Here is a 16,602-nt window from a genome sequence, read left to right on the forward strand (position 1 = left end):
TACAATCTTTTGTGAAATCTGGACCTAAATAACTTCAAAATAAAACATCCACTGGACTACGGATGTATCACACAATGCTGAGTACATTTTAAGATGCTCTTATTTTCTGCCAGCATTATATTAGAATACACACACAATTCATAAAACAAGAGCACGGCAGAATCATGGGTTTATTCAAAAGTTTAGTGGCATTGCAGTATATTACCAAATCCACGTTCCCACCAGATCAAACATACCACACTTTAGACTGGCATTTAATACAGAAATTTGTAGCCTACAGGAGTAATAAATGAAACTAATTAAGTTTAATAATTCAAGAGAACCTGGCATGCCTGATTGCTACATAAAGGCTAATTATCTTTCTCCTTCTCTTCCAAATCTCTACCTCCCTCAATAAAAATTATTCTGAAAACTTCATAAAATGTAAATACATTAAGAAAGAAAAAATCAAACACAATGGCAACCCCCTTTCAACACACAGAAAACACCCTGGGACAGATTTACAGCTGATGCAAGCTTGACTAAAACCCTACAGGCTTTAAAAGAGTAATGCCTATTTTCACAAGGAGTCAGCCTGGTCATAAAGAAATTTATTTTCTTGTATGTCCTCTCATCACAGAAACAGGACCCAAAAAGCTGCCTTAGACAGACCTGACTAAATCCAAGTCATGAACTACGCTGCAGCAAAGACTTCAAATATTGCAGTATCTGTACCACTTGGTTCATGTGTGTTGGCATGCATGAAAATCTACTTCATTCAGCAGTGGAATGTTTAAAAGCATGCATATTTCTAGAAAATTATTGCTCTTTCCCTACATTTCCAGTCAGAGCTATTATCAAAAAAACAAGTGTAAATTAACTATTTAAAACCTGTTATAGTATCTTAGACTGACAGAAAAACAATTCATCAATTAAGAGAAGATAAAATTGAGAGGTTTTATCAGAAGCATTGGACTCAAGAGGGGAAGTATACAGGTGAACAGTTTGCTCTGGATACAAGTTATTCAGAGTGAAGCACTCCAGACTAGCAGGTACCCATACAGGAAACACTATGAGAGTGTTTCTTTCTAACAAAGAATATACCACCACATTTAAAAAAAAAACAAACAAACAACCCACCAACCAAAAAAATCCAAGCTATACCAATTCATTTTCCTCCAAAATCCATTTTGAGCCAATACTCTTTTGACAAGGTGAAGAGTTAAAGAAAATATTCTTTAACAGATGATTAATTTCCTTTGCGGTACAATGAAAATCTTTAGAGCCAGAGGTTGACTTAGATTACCTTGCTAACTAATAAAGAGAGCAGGTTTTTAATTAGGTCGCCTAAAGCTCATTCTTCCTTCATTATTTATGATTCTTCTTTTGCACAATGTAATTACTATCACTAACATATATATATTTATTTTTTTAAAAAAAGAAACTACACACACACATATATGGGTACACTGAGAGAACATCACGTCAGTGAGCAGCAGAGATACGTCCTCCTCCTGCACAGGCATTTCTACCTAACATTAACTGTGCAAAAAGAGATTCGGCATGTGCGAACATCAACTTAGCTCTTCTTCACATCCTCTTCTCCTGGGACTTCTACAAGATACATTTGATAGGCAGGCTGCTGGGGCACACAGTGTAACTATTACCACAGCAGTTCTTCTCATTGCCTGTATCCATTTGACATCCACAGTTTGACTGGAAGCTCTTCTAGGCAAGGCTGTTTTCTCTTATACTGTGCCTAGCACACTGGGCCCTGACCAGCAGCGATGGATTCTCAGCAGCATCATTAAACCCACCATTTTTTGTTTGTAAATTATGTTCAACATTTACCTAATAATACACTGAACAAGGCTGGCTCCCATAATCATGTTTGAAATTACTGGAGATGGTAGGTTTCACATGTATATAGTATGGGATGTGCAGAGAGCTACAAAAAGGCTGTGAATTACTTACACATTTACCATTACTTATTTCAGATGAGTTGCCTTTGCTCACTAAGTCCCATGTCTGCTCATTTACTATGAATATCAGGGAGACTGTGTTAAACCAGCAAACGTCAACCCAACGCATGTGTTAAGACTTGCATCTCACAGAGGACTAGATGTACAGCAGCACTGAGGCTGGGGGAAACGGTGCTGTGACACACAAGAGAGCTACCAAAGCCAAGCAGCTCATCTTGAATTTCAAGCTCTCATTATTTTCAAGCAAAGATGGCTACTAACTACAGGCAAGTAGAATATAAGCCTACACACCACTAAAACAAATTTACTTCCCAAGCTAAAAGGCTTGTTTGCCAAGTCTTCAACTGTTGCAACCATTACTTATCCCAAAACCTGCAAAAGCTCCACACCTTTTAGTTTTCTGAGAATCTTTGGGACAGGCTTTGTTATTTTATGTATTTCACCTCATGGTAAGTTCTGCTGTGCAGGTTTCTTCCTTTTCCTCAGCTGTGCCCAAAGAGAGCATTTAAGGCCAGTAATTAGATATGCACAGCATATCCTCCTTCTATTGTATAGTATGCTTTTTCAAAGTTTAATAAGCCTCTGGGGGAAAAAAAAAAAAAAAAAAAAAAAGGATCATTCCTGCTCAGTTGCATCTCAGTGTAATGAAGCTGGGTGGGTTTTTTTGTTTGGTTTGGTTTTGTTGGTTTTTTTCCAAGAGTCGGATTAATTCACTCTAGCACCCTGCCTGTGCAGATGTACTGCTACCTCTGTTTGGGTACAGGGTAAAAAAAATTGTAGTATTATTCATTTGTGTTGTAGCAGTCCTAAAAGCCCTGTCATTGACCAAACAATGCCTCTGTACCCAAACAGATAAAGAGCAGCATCTCCAGCCATTGAGCTCATAATCTAATCTCAAAGAGAAGTTTCTACAGAGTTTTTTTTAAAAAATCTTTGGTTTGGGAAAAAAACTGACTAGGTTCAGGAATGACTTTCCTCCATGTACTTTGCATGCACAAATCAAAAAACCTGATGTCAGTCCACAGAAAAAGAAAGCCCAGGAGGGGGGGAAAAAAAGAACAAACAAACCACATTTGCTTTTTGCTTTAAAGCATATAAAAGGGGGAGTAGAAGGCAGGCAGGCAGGCTGGCTATTTGAGTAGCTTATAAACATATGGTACAAGAGCTTCCCAGTAGGAACACATCAGTTCAGTTTTCTGCTCAGATACGCTGGCATGCAGGGTCCCAACTGCTGGAGGAAGGACGCAACTAAGGGCCATTTCTTTGCAGCACGGATGCAGAGAAGCCACTTAGGAAAATCAGCCCCACAAAACAGGCAGCCTCATAGCTACAGTGGAAAATATACTTAGTGACTTTTCTGTACCTACCCACCAAAAATACACACTTGGGGACCCGCACAACATTCTCATGGCTCTGGCTATCTGCAACTGAAGACCTCTAGGGCCAAAGGGACAGGAACAAATTACTACAAATCTGTGCCAACTGTGATGCAGGACCCTCTCTTTTGTTCAGATCAGCATATTTAAGTTCATTGTGGGTAATGGACAATAGAGAGGTCAGACTGTGCAATGGCCAGTAACAGGACAGACATACTGTTCCCAGGAAATGTAAGGAATTGCTAGAGATCCCCCTGGCTCATGCAAGAGAGCTTTCTCCCCAGTGGGTTTACAAGATTTAAATTACCTAATTCCCAAATGATTCTTGTTAACAGTCTTGTTACTTGCCTTTTGTGAAACTATGATACAAGGTTTCACTGATTGAAGTGGGTCAGATCTTCATGCAGAAGGTTTTATGTCCCTACAGGGAATTACTCAGCAGAAGTTTGGATTCTCAACAGAATTACAGTACACTCAGCTTTTCCGTCACTGATTCTATAATAACAGGAGCCCTTGCCCTTCTTTTGGCAACTTGCCTCATCCTGCTAGTGCTTCCTCAAACATTTGAATTTTGTATTCCTAGAAATTTGGTATTCAGGTCTTCAAAACATGCCGCCTCCCCAGAACACGGAATGTATTTGTGAAACAGCAACAAGAGCCTTCTCCACCCAAGTCTGATATGCTAGACCATAAATTCTTGTTACAGATACTTACTGCCATGTGTTGCAGGCACACTTCAAAGGAACAGACACAAAAACAGTTAACAGAATTGTATGACCCACTGAGATACTTCCTATTTTATTTTGTTCATGAGTGGCCCTGATAAAGAGCTTGTGATGATCAGCAAGTATTTCCTTCCTCGCTGAGCAAAGATAACCAATACAGAAATTTGCACATGTACATACATGGCTTTAAAGCAGGAAAGATGTACTTGCACTGTTGAACTCCACGGACATTCAATGCACAGTATGCTCTTGCCTACAAGCATTCAGTCATGTGCTTGCAGCGCTCCTGGCAATGCTTATAATTGCCCTTAGTTGATTTACATGTCGCATTTTAAGCACTAGAGATGAATGCAGAAGTTGCCTGCAGGTCTGAATCCTTTTGAAAACATTGTATATCATGGCAGGGGAGGTAGATGAAACAGTTCTCTGACAATGTAGCAGCAGGAAAAAAGTTCCCTCCAGTACTTCTGCAGCCTCTATTCCATACATCAATGACTAATTTGGACTACTATAACTTCACTTAGGCCAATACAGTTGCACTGGTAGGAAGAATTATGCCACTCTGTCTATACAAAGGCCTATTCCCTGCCTGTTGCAAAACCAAGTGCCTCTTATATATACCTCTATATGTGTGTGTCTGTGAATTCATATTAGGCATGAGGAATATTGATATTCTCAGCCAGCTAATGATAACAGGACAGATTCCAATAGCATTACTGATTTGGTTTTGATAGCCTACTACTTCAGTGCGGCTACTGTATGAATACTGTATGAAGCGTATACTGCTCAGTACAAGTAAGGCTACCCAGAACCTAACCTTGTATTAGTTATTCACCCATTAAAGTGCCAAAGGAATATTCAAAAGTAAATACATATGCAGAGTTATGGGTATGATCCTGCCAAATACTGGCATACAGGTTTCACTTCCTATACAGGATATATCATTTGTAGGATCTGCTTAACTTTAAACACATGCTTAAATCTCAAAGAAATCAGTGAGAACTAAATGCCACTATGAATAGATGCTTCCATCCAGCAAGTCTGTTGGATCACAGATCCCATATTTACCAAAATGCACATTATTACTTATCGACTCAGTAGAAAAAAACTAATTCCTTCAATACCTCTTCATGCAAATTGAAATCACTTTTTCAATGTCAAACCTTTAATTAGGCTGTTCCTAGGAAGCAGGGTGAACAGGCCATTAGCAATGCAGTCATAGAACAAAACTCTGTTAGGAAAATGACACTTTCACTTTAGCAGACTCAGACATATACCCATGTAGTTAATCTGACTCTTCAATTTTAAGTAAAATCGAGAAGATACTGCAACAGTACTGAGTTCTGAATATCCTCAACAGTTGTTCATCAGAGCCTTAGTTTGTAAGTATGCTACTGTAGAAGTATACAGAAATGCCAAGGAGGAAGTCTAAGTGTACTGTAAAGAAGATACAACACTATTTAATTTTTGCCACTGCTACAAAATTTCTCTCAGAAGAAGCATTTTCTTCATTTGCATCTACTGCAGGGAAATGGGGATTGCTCCATGTTACTTAGGAGAGCACTGGGGCAACTTGTGGAACAGTGAACTTGCAGTGCAGAAACAATGAACAAGCAGATGAACCACAACAAGAATTGCTTACATTAATTACAAAATTGGCAGGCAAGTAACTGGACTCATTCAACGCATACACTAGTTTGTAGTACCTAGCAATAAATCTAACCAGTATTATAAATAGTGCTAGCCTCTTGGGTACTGGGAACTGCTATCCTCTTACATTTTTCTTCAAACACACTTGAGCAGTCTCCAGGGTTCAAGCTGGACTGCAGAGAATTCAAGCAACATACACCAGCATAAGGGTATAGCAAAGCAAGAAAGGAAAACAATGATGAAAAGAGGAAAACCACCTTTACATTCAAGTTATAAAAGGATGAACAGAAAACAGATTTTAAACAGTAAATGGAAAAAGCAAGAAAGTTATAGCACGAGATTAAAAGAGCACAGCAGCTAGACCTTGATGACTTGAAGAGTTAACTGGAAGAGCTTGAATTGAAACAAAAACTCCTCCATTTGTATTTGCAATGGAACAGTAATAAAGCCTCTAGGCAAAATATGAGAACAAGGCACATCAGAACTGAAGTGCAAGATGTGAAAATTTTATGCTCGGTCTTAGAAGACAAAATGTTTTTATCTGAGGAGGTTAGTGTAAACAGTTTTATTTTAGGAGTTGTCCTTTGAGAAGCTACTACACAAAAATGCACACAGAAGAAAGCAAAATGCTTTCCTCTGTTTGTCTTAACAGAAAAAATGCTATGGCTATTTACTGAAAAAGAAAAAATCAGAAAGCCAACAGCTCTTAAAGTATGCCCACACATTTCAGTGCTTTTATACTTTTAGTAATTCAAAATAATAAACTGATATTCCTATGAAACTTATGAAGAGCTGCTGAGTCATACTCTAAAGCTGTACACACAACTGATGAGCGGTCATCTTTGCTTTATACATTCAGAAACATGGATGAGTTCAATTCCAATGTTAATACCCATAGTTTAAAAAGTCTGTGACTCTCATGCACAAGAAGAAATAGTCTCTATGAATCTTCCCTTTCTTCCATAAGCAGTAAAATGCACCTTAATTTTTTCAGAGATTGATAATACTTGCTATTTAAAATGGCAATGTGGAAATTGCCAAGTAGCAGAAACGCAAAGACACTAGACAACAGGGTGCAGTGAACTTTATGGGCAATGGCGATTGTCATTTTTAGGAATATTAAATTTCACAAGCATCAGTGCTCTGCTGTGACTTTGGGGCTAGCTGGAACAACGAACTAGCTCTTGCTAAAGATGACAATATAGAAAGTTAATCCAAGTTCACCTTACCTATTTACATGACCCCAGTACAGAGACTGCTCATACTCAGTTCTGATATTTGGGAGTCATCCCAAGCCTAAAGCACCAGTAGAAGATAAATGCTTCTTATTTAATGACCATTTTAAATTCACAAGAACAGACTTCTGGAACCCTATTCCCCTCTGCTTCCCATCTCTGGTAGGAACTCACCTAGTGTGGTACTGGGATCTGCAACAAGAGTCAAGGCCCAGGCCCAGGGTCATGCTTTCTCTAAAAGTATCACCTGGCATGTTTCTCATCTCTTCAGCAGGCTATCTGACCAAGCTGAATTGCATCACAGCAGAAATATCGTTCATGGATTTTTTTTTCCCCACAGTATTTAATAATTAATACATTTTTTTTCTGCCATACAGACCTGCAAAAATGCTCCACCAGCAACTCACCTTTCTCTGCAATCCGCTCTAACTCTAGCTTCTTGGTTTAGTCCAGCTAAGTCCATGAAATAAAACGGGAGCTGAACATTCCCCTCAAACATCAGTATTGCACATTAGAAGAAGTTTCAGAACCTGTTCCCAGCCTGGGCACTGGTGGCAAAGACGAGCCACCAGCCCCAGCCGAGGCCACACAGCGTGGTGGGGGCAGCCGCGACACTGACAGGGCTGCGCCCAACAAACACCCTGCAAGGGTCTCGCCACAAACAGAAACCCTCCAGGGAGCATGTGCCAGCAGCAGCTTGTTAATTTGTCGTGCAAATCGCTCTTGGCTTTTCCTCTCAGGTGAGATAAAGGGCCAAAGGGGGAAACACCTTGCGCAGCATGCCTGTTGCAGGGTGGCCGGTGCTGGCATACAGCACTTGGCTTCTGTAAGGCTGCGCCCGGTATACGGCGGCACCGCCAATGCCCACAGGTGCGAGAGAGGCCACCTTACCTCTACCACGCTGAGCAACCCCCAGTCCAGCTGCCGGGCCGGGCCGCCACCTCCACACAGGGCCTCGCACCGCCCAGGCCGGCAGACGCGCCGCTCCCCTCAGGCGCCGGGCGCGCACGGCCCCGCCCCGGCCTGGGCCGCGCCTGGCTGGCGGGCCCTTCCCGGCATGCACCGCTGCGGGGGGCCCCAGCCCGCCCTCTGCCTGCCGCTGCCATGGGCGCGGCTGCTGAGGCGATGGCTGTCGGCCCGGCCGCGGAGCCACCACGGGCACCGGCCCCCGCCGCCCTGCCACCGCACCAGGGGCTGCAGGCCCCGGGGAGGGGGCGCCGGCAGCGACTGTGGCTCCTATCTCTGCCCAGCTTTTTCTTATCATCCCCCTTTTAGCCCTTAACGGGCTCTGTGCTCCTCCTCTTACCTCATCGCCTTTACCCTCTTCACACCGTTCTGGTTTCAAGAAGCCCAGAAAATAGCAACAAGCTGAAGGCAGTTCAGAAAAAGATCAAGCAACAAGCCTGGTTAGGCTGTCCTAAAGCTTAAAAAAAAAACAAACAAACAAAACACAAAATACACTGATAGGTAGCAATTTCCTCCTGACTCCCAGATTTCTGGATGCTTTGGGCTGTGCTCCTGACTACACCGGTCCCTAAGTGCCACCACTGATGGCAGCCCCAACCCTTGCCTGAGGTCTCACTGAGTGGAGAGCCTGAGCCAGACCAAAAAAGGGAGCAGAAACATACACGTTGATGTAAACTCCAGGCCCCAATGCAGTTTTCATTTTCTCAAAAGAATGAGAAGATCCCAGCAATGAAAGCTGCACTGGGAGAGGTCTCCTCCGCATACTTACCTGCCACTTACTGACTTGCACTCTGCAGAGGGTTTGCTGCCCCCAAATATTCACGGAGGTTTAATGACACCGTCCCGCTAACCTTTCCGATGTACCCGGGAGGATGCTGGTGTTCTGCCCTTGACAGTTCTCCTCATAGGAATGTTTTGGTTGCTCTATAGGAGACAGCAATAAATTCAGCGATGTACTCAGCATGTACAGATCCTGGAACAAGTGTAATTTTACTGACATGCATGAAGTTACCTCAGAATTGATTCACCCCAGTTAGAGTTTAGCTCGCTGTCTGCATCCTTGTTGCCCTTCAAAAGCATGTGCACAGCCAGCCCGCAAGGACAGATTCATTGCTCGCTCAAACTCAAGCCCCCAGACGTGCTCCCACAGTCAGGGCCACATGCCCAAGTTCACCCGCTGCCGTGGGAGGTTGTAAATGCTGTGTTGAGGGGCTCAGTACACCACCATGGCACGTCCAGACAGGCCAGGCAAAGCTTCCAGCCTGCCACAGAAAGGCAGAGAGCACATTCAGCTATTTCTGAATATGAGCTGTAAAGAAATAGCCTCTGGATTAGATCTGGAGCTCCTATGTCACCATGAGTAGGAATTAGTGACCCAAAGGATCTAAATAATTTTGGTGGGAACACTCCTGAGAATCACCGATTTCTTCTTCTGTCAGACGAGGATGGAGATTGACTTTCCAGAAACTCTTTTCTTACTGGCAATGTGGGAGAGTGCCCTTGGCTTCTTGTGATCAGTGGGACATTCAGCAGTAAGCACTCTTTGAGTCTCATCGATATTTTCAAGGGTAGAAGAGAACTTCACTCCTTTTGAGTACCACTCAGACAAAGATGAAAAGCTTGTGAGGGTGCCAATTACATAACCTGACTGAGCTGCCTTGTCAGTGAAGAGCTTTGCAGGATGCATTCTGGCTTCGCAGGATGGAAATTCAGCTTTTATTCAAGTAGTCTGATTTTGTGACTTTACTGTTTAATCCATGTAGCCGCTGTGATCAGTCAGAAGCAATAACTGAAAGGGAGGTCACTCAGGTTAATTCTACCACTATTTTACTGTTGACTGTTCTGTGTGTCTTGGGTAGCACGCCAGTGAGGCCATTTAAAGAGAAGAGGTGATGCATGCTGCACTGGAGACGACATATGCTTACACTGCATGACAGAGCCCAAAGCTGAGGTATTGGACAGGCCCCAGGTAGGTTCCTACAGTGCAGTGGGCAAGCCAGAGCTGGCCTGGAAGTTGCATAGCCACATTCATGCTGAATTAAATCCAGATCAGTAAAACCTGTCTCCTGGCTTATTATTGTGGGCTCTGTACCAAGTCATATACAGCCATACTGTTCCCCAGCCTAAAACGGTTTGTGTTGCAAGTGACTGTCACTCGGAGACAGCATTTCTCCTCTCCCTGATCTATGGACACGTGGACTGTATTAAGGTGCCCTACATGGCCAGGCCTTTGGGACACAGACAGTCCTTTGCTTGTCTGGGTGATACCTTCCATCTTGTTGTGGTCTCGCTCTTGAACACAAACACACAAGTGCTCCTGCAGCCTGAGTAATGACAGCTCTTCCTTTTGTAGCAAGAGGACAGAGCAATAAAACTGCTGCTCTTATAGAAACAGAGAGAAAAACTATCAGCAAAATGTATCTGAAAGAAAACCAATGCTGTGCTTATTAGCCAAGTTGCATGCAAGCTTAATAATGTATCAGAATAGACTATAGAGTTAATTTATTATGCAGTAGATTTCCAGCTCCACTGAGCTTAATGGGATTTGTTATTCTGTTAAACAGGCTTTTCCCTCAGAGCACCTTGTTTCATTAGATCATTTAACAGAGGTTTGGGTGAATGAGGTGTGTAAACACAGCCACACCAGCTGCCCCTTTGTTTTGCACACTGAAGTGCTGACTCCTCTTGCAGACTGAGTGCACGTGTACTGTACTCCATGCATGAGGCAAGGGGAGGTAGTGGGTTTTCTCTTTGTTGAAAGCCAAAGAGAAACTGCAGGGATTTTACAGATCCCTTGAGAGAAGGCTTTGACTTGCTAATGGTCTCCAGTGTGTTTAGAAACTGGAACTATCTTCTTTGCACTAACAGTGTTGACAACAGGTTCTCCAAGAGCCAGCTAACACTTTGGGACATGACAAATGTATACAGAACTGTCTGTAATAACACTGATTCACAGCAGGACTAAGGGGACCTGACAAAATCAAGGCCCCAAGACTCCCGCTGTTTCCTGAAACTGTCTAAACCCTAAGTGTCAGCACAGAAAAAAGCCACAAGGAAAGCAAAAGATCAAGCTCCATTTCATGGAAGTGAAACCAAGGCATGGAAGTAGCATGTGAGCCTGGCAACAAACCCAGGAGTGAACCCAAGTCCTGCTCATTCATTCAACACCTGAATGAAACCCCTTCTCTGATGGTCCTCACAGGGTCCTACCCCACTGTGCCCATACTACATGCTGTTCTTCTCAGCGTCCATCTCTCTGATGAGAAAGGAGATCCTTCCACTCCAGGGCTAATCAGAAAATTAATTTTCTACCAACTTCAGTTTTTTAAAAGAGATTTTTTAAATGAGAGTTCTTTGCTATTACGACCAGTAAGTTGAGGGTAAATGCTGTAACCCTTAGTCAAGCAATGCATCCATTAAGGGGGCAAATGGCACATTTTCATGATACAATCTTATACTACACAACTGACTAACCTCCATATTCCCACTGTTCATAATTTAATTTTCAAACATAATATTATGATGTTTCCCAAGGAAAACTTAAAAGCAATTTCAGCAGCTATTAGGCATTGTCAGTGAAACTCCATTTATGGTGAAGAACAGAAGAAGCCCCACAAAACTGCCAAGGAAAACAAGAAAGTCAATGCCTAAATTCCTGACAGCATCAGTAACGATAAATCTAGTGTGAAATGGCATGAGTTTTCCCCAGATACCCATTTTGTTACTTGTATAGAATAGGAATCTTGTTGAAAATAAAATTAATGTACAGAACAAGGACTGAACAAATTAATAAAAGCTGTGGGACTTGAAAAGAAATGTTTTCTTTCTCTGTCGCTTTCATTTGTGTGTATTCATAACTGTGTGTAAATATAAACACATTCCCAAGCCTGAGGGCAATGTTGATTCAGAAACCCAGAACAAAAATTAAAGAATCAATGACCTGTTGAAATAAATGGCAAAGCTCCCTTGACTTCAGCAGAGACAGGATTTTGCTCCAGATATTTGTGCCAAACTTATCAACAGCCAGAAGGTAGTAAATTTGGCCATTGAAATGCAGTGAATAGGAGGAGGTAAATGGTCTTTGGATTGTCCATCTGTTCAGTAAAATTTTCCTGAAAATGTTTCAGACAATGCCCACAACTTGCTTCCCTGCCCCCACCTCATCATAATCTGGTGACACCTCTTTCTCCACTACCTCTGGGGTAGTGTAAGAGCCTAAAGTAGGTGTGTCAGTCTAGCATTAGTTGGAGTAATTATGTAGCTTCATGTGAGATAGGCCATATCAGAATTTACTTTCAAGACATGACAGATGACCTCACACTTACTTTGTGTTAGCAGTGTGCAGCAGGGGGATCAGTGCAGCCTAGCTCAGGTGGTATATACATCCATGACACCATGCACTGCCTGCTCACTTCCACACAGAGAGAAACCTACGCTGGTTACAGTGACTCCATCCGTGAAGTTTTTCATCTTCTCACACTTAGCATTGCAGCTGCCATCCTGAGATACAGAGAACAACCACGATCTCTCATTTCCAGATGGAGGTACTGAGAAAAAGAGACACCATAATTCAGCCTCTTTAATATATTTTAACTGGTTTCAGAGCCTGAGTTACAGAGAGCATAGATGTCATGAAGTGTTCAATGAAGCCTGCCAAGATAATTGTTGATCTCCCTTGGTGGCCCACCAACGCCTGCATAAGAATGGTGTCCTTGCAATTTATGTCATTGTAGCTGCTCTGGCCCATGCACTGAAACACAATCTGGATGTCATCAGTGGCTCCCTCAGAGACCACGAAGCCTGGACAATTTCACTGATGTTGCCTGTGCATCTTGTTAAAGGACCATGTTTGGAAGATGGCCTCAGAGGTCTCAGTCACTGCCTTAACTCTAAGGACTTGCCACCCCAAGCTACCCAAGCACAGACTGACTGGGGCGGGAGGCTGCATAGGGACAGCCATTCTCTTGAACCTGGGTGTGGGTTCCTAAAGTATCCTGTGAGGACGGTGACAGCACGGCAGCAGCTCCCCACAGATCCTATATAGTGCCCTGGCATTTATAGAAGTTTTGCACCCATGGCTGGTGGTCCAGTGGTCCCCGGCCAAGCTTTCCTGCTGCACCCAGACCCGGTGGCGTAGCAAAGGGCTACTCCACCTCTGCTGCACTGGGGAAACAGAGGGACAGCAGGACAGGCACTGGCTCGTTCCAGGAGGCTGCCTGACCCTACAAATGAACCTTCTTTCTATTGGCATGAGCCCAGCTCTTCTCTCTCCTTGTTACTGTGATACAAAGCAGCAGTAACACCCAACAGCCACCAGACAGGTAGGATTTAACACCGCTGTTATAACAGCCACAACCGTCTTCAGGCAGAGTGGAAGTCCCTGCAGAACAAAGCCCTAGCTTAAGGTGGAATGATGCATGCCTGGGACTACACCTACTGCTCTGATTTTTCTGGTATTTATGTTTCATTAGCTAGTGGTTCAGAATGGCTCTGGGAGTAAATCCCTCCTGGATGAGTCCCAAGTTCACTTCCATAGCTGCAGGATGGAGAAATGCACTGAAGCATGGCCACTTGATAATCTTTTGCCTTGCTCATGCCAATTGAATCCTTTCTTCTCTTGGATGAACTTATCCTGGAGCTAGCTAGACTGTAGGCCCCTGTTAAATAATGATGATTATGTTCTTTTTGCTCACTGCCAACAAAGAATTATAGCCCCTCATTTAGAGCTCATTTCAAAACCATGAGATACTGTAATTGAAAGTGGCTGAAGCTAATTTGATAACCCAGTTCTGAACACAGCTGACTAACTACTTTCCCTTTGTCCTTTCAACAGTAATGGCCTTGTCAGGAAAGTCTTCTGTGCTACTTTTAAGAGGGCAGTTATGACAGAGGTTGAAAACTATTGTTCTGTGACAGGCTGCAATTTCAACATTGCCTTCAGGTCCCCAGCAAGGGCAGGGGCATGGCAGTAGGTTCAAATGCCCTTCAGCCACATCCACCCTCTGAAACAGGCACCCAACGCTCACTCTTGGGCAACTGACTATTGTGCTCACCCGGATGCAGAGCTTTGTCTAGGAGAGCGTCTGACGCTTCCCCAGACAACAGGGATATTTGCTGTGTTCCCCGGGGATGGGAGGGACAAGAGTGTCTCAGTGTCCGTATCCTGCTGGCAGCTCCCGCAGACACACTGGGCTGTTGACCCTTGCTGGCTAAAATCGTATCAGGAGACCCTGAAAGCTCCTCCTCACTCACAGCTGCCATCAGCTGACTGTACGGGAGGCTGCACTAGTCCTTAGACAAAGTGAACCCCCGTCTTGTGCTTGAGAGGTGGGTAAAATTTCGACAGCACAAGTGGGAAGGAGAGGACCACCCCAGCCCACAGCCACACGCAGACAGGCTACAGCACGTGCTGCTGACTGCGCTGGCAAAATACCTTCGGTTGGGAACATGCTCGCATGCAAGCAGGATACCCTGGCAATGCTTCCTTCCCTTGGAAAGGTCAAAGCAGCCTAAACAGTCAATGCCACAAAAGATAGGAAATAAAACTTAAACGTGGTGCCCGCCTAGTGCTCTATATGCCAAACTGCTGTCTCTTGCACTGCGTTGCTCTTGCAGTTAACAGCCCTGATCCCTGAACATGTCATGGGTACAAGCAGCAGTGCAGGAAGCCCCTTCCACCTCTAATTCCTGGTTGCTTCCCGTTCACATCTGGCCCTGGCAGTGCAGCCGGGTCAGGAGATGGGAGCAGCTTTCCTGAAGCCTCCTTCGCAGCGGTCACCAGGGGAAACTTGCCGATTGCAAGATGCACGTCTTCGGTATCTAAGCAAATTTTTCCTGGTATATTTTAGATTCTGGGCCTTCCCCGTGGTAAACAGAGGAAATGTAAATAACATGGCAAACATTTCACTAGCCATAGCCTAGAGCTGTCCTCAGAACTGCTCTGACTGTTGTAGTAATTAGCATAAGCAAATTGCTAAATTGTGTGCTGTGATAAAATGATGGATTACAGCATGGAAGAAATCATTAACACATTGATTAGCAGCACATGCCTTCAAAATCACTGTCTAAGCAAATTCTGAGGATTGTGGGAGCTTTGTAAATGTTGCAAGTGCTGCCTTCCATAAGCAAGAATCAGGAAATATTAATATATAAATCACCAAAGTACCAAAAATACATTTTAACTATTAAAGTGAATTTTCAAACGATGTCTGATACTTACTGTAGCTGTTCACTCCTGTTCTGTGCCTCCCTGTACTCGTACTCACAGGGAGAGGGCTGTAACAGTGCCTGCTTGAGGCAGGGTCTGCCACATCGGGAGCTGCCTCTGGGTTTCCTGGTGCGTGTCCCCCTCCTTTTGTATCTCTGTCTCTGCTCCATGTGTTTTAGGCATTACACAGCAGTGGATGCTGCAATGGTGTGTTCATACCATGCAGTGTATACCACCTAGGATAGAAAAGGATCATTTATATAGTTAGACCGTGAATAGTACCTATTATTTTTTTTTCTCTTCCCAGAATAGTTTTGCTTTGAATGTAGTGGAAATCTGATTTTCTTATTTTTATTTTTATTTTTTTAAAGGAAACGTTTCCCTGCAATTACATACTGAAAGGATCTCCTGCTCAAAGTCTATGTGGTTCACTGGCAGCATCTGCTGCTAGGTATTCCCTCATGGTAGCTTTAATAATCAAAGCAGCCTGTTATTGCTAAAGCTAATAGCAGTAGGCTTCACTTCTTATTCAGCACAAGTGCTTGGTAGTTTATAAAATTACTCATTTGAACGGGTTTCCTTTTATTAGCATTAGCAGGCCAACCCCATCCCTCCTCCCCACATCTCCCCCCTTCTTGTCTTAAATAAGACGAGACACACGTATTGAATTTTAATACATCATTGTAACAAAAATGTGTGTGTCAATAGTGACTAGCTGCTGTGAAACAGGAATACAGGAGCCCTCCCCATAGCTCTGTGTCAGCACACATACCTAATCCCACAGGATTCCCAAATTCATTATCAGCAGAACAAAAAATCAATACAAGGCTGTGATTTCACTTACTGACTTGGGTACTGCCGTGGCAGAGAAGATTATACCTGTAGGCCTTGCTGTGGTGTTTACTGCCAGAAAATACGAACACTCACAACCTCCGGCAGCAGGGAAGATAAATCCATGTGCAGGGTGCTGAGGTGCAGGGCCACAAGAGATGCTCAGCTCACTCCTCCCTACCTCCAGCCATGCTCAGCACCCCTAACCAGTGCGGCTAAGAGAGCACACCCCCCCACCCCACCCCCACCCCCGAAAAAGGCCTGGTTATCACAGCTTTGATCTGGGGGGGGGGGGGCTCTGTTTACTCCTGTGCACCCTTCTGCCTGTGTCCTCTGGCATTTCTGACACTTCCCTCCCTGTGCACACCGACTGATCTGTGCCAGCTCCTGTGCCTCCCTGTGCTTTTTCTTTTATTTCTGACACCATCCTGCCTTCTAAAATGTGTTGGTCCCTCCTATCAGCTGTTAGCCCAGCAGGACCACGGGCTTAGCTGTTCTGACTGTCTTACAGATCCCACAGGTCATTAAATCTGTTTCTGGGTCCTACAGTGGTTTGGATGGGAAGAAGAAAGAGATCAGAAAAACGTTTGCATTTGTTTTGCCAGAGGTGAATATCAGCGATTCCCTCTGTTCTGCTGTCAGATTAAATCA

The 16,602-nt window shown here is 43.7% G+C and overlaps 1 protein-coding gene across 1 annotated transcript in view; it reads right to left on the bottom strand.

Annotated features, from left to right (window-relative positions):
- Positions 1-16,207, bottom strand: part of LOC308063575 (acyl-coenzyme A synthetase ACSM3, mitochondrial-like) — an 86,446-nt gene extending 70,239 nt beyond the window's left edge. The window contains exon 1 of the mRNA XM_080386726.1: positions 7,839-16,207. The gene's annotated coding sequence lies outside the window, so the exon portion shown is untranslated. The remainder of the gene's footprint in view (positions 1-7,838) is intronic.
- Between the last annotated feature and the right edge of the window lie 395 nt (positions 16,208-16,602).

Source organism: Falco punctatus (genome assembly GCF_963210335.1).
Source record: "Falco punctatus genome assembly, chromosome: 4".
NCBI classification, from domain to species: Eukaryota; Metazoa; Chordata; class Aves; order Falconiformes; family Falconidae; genus Falco; species Falco punctatus.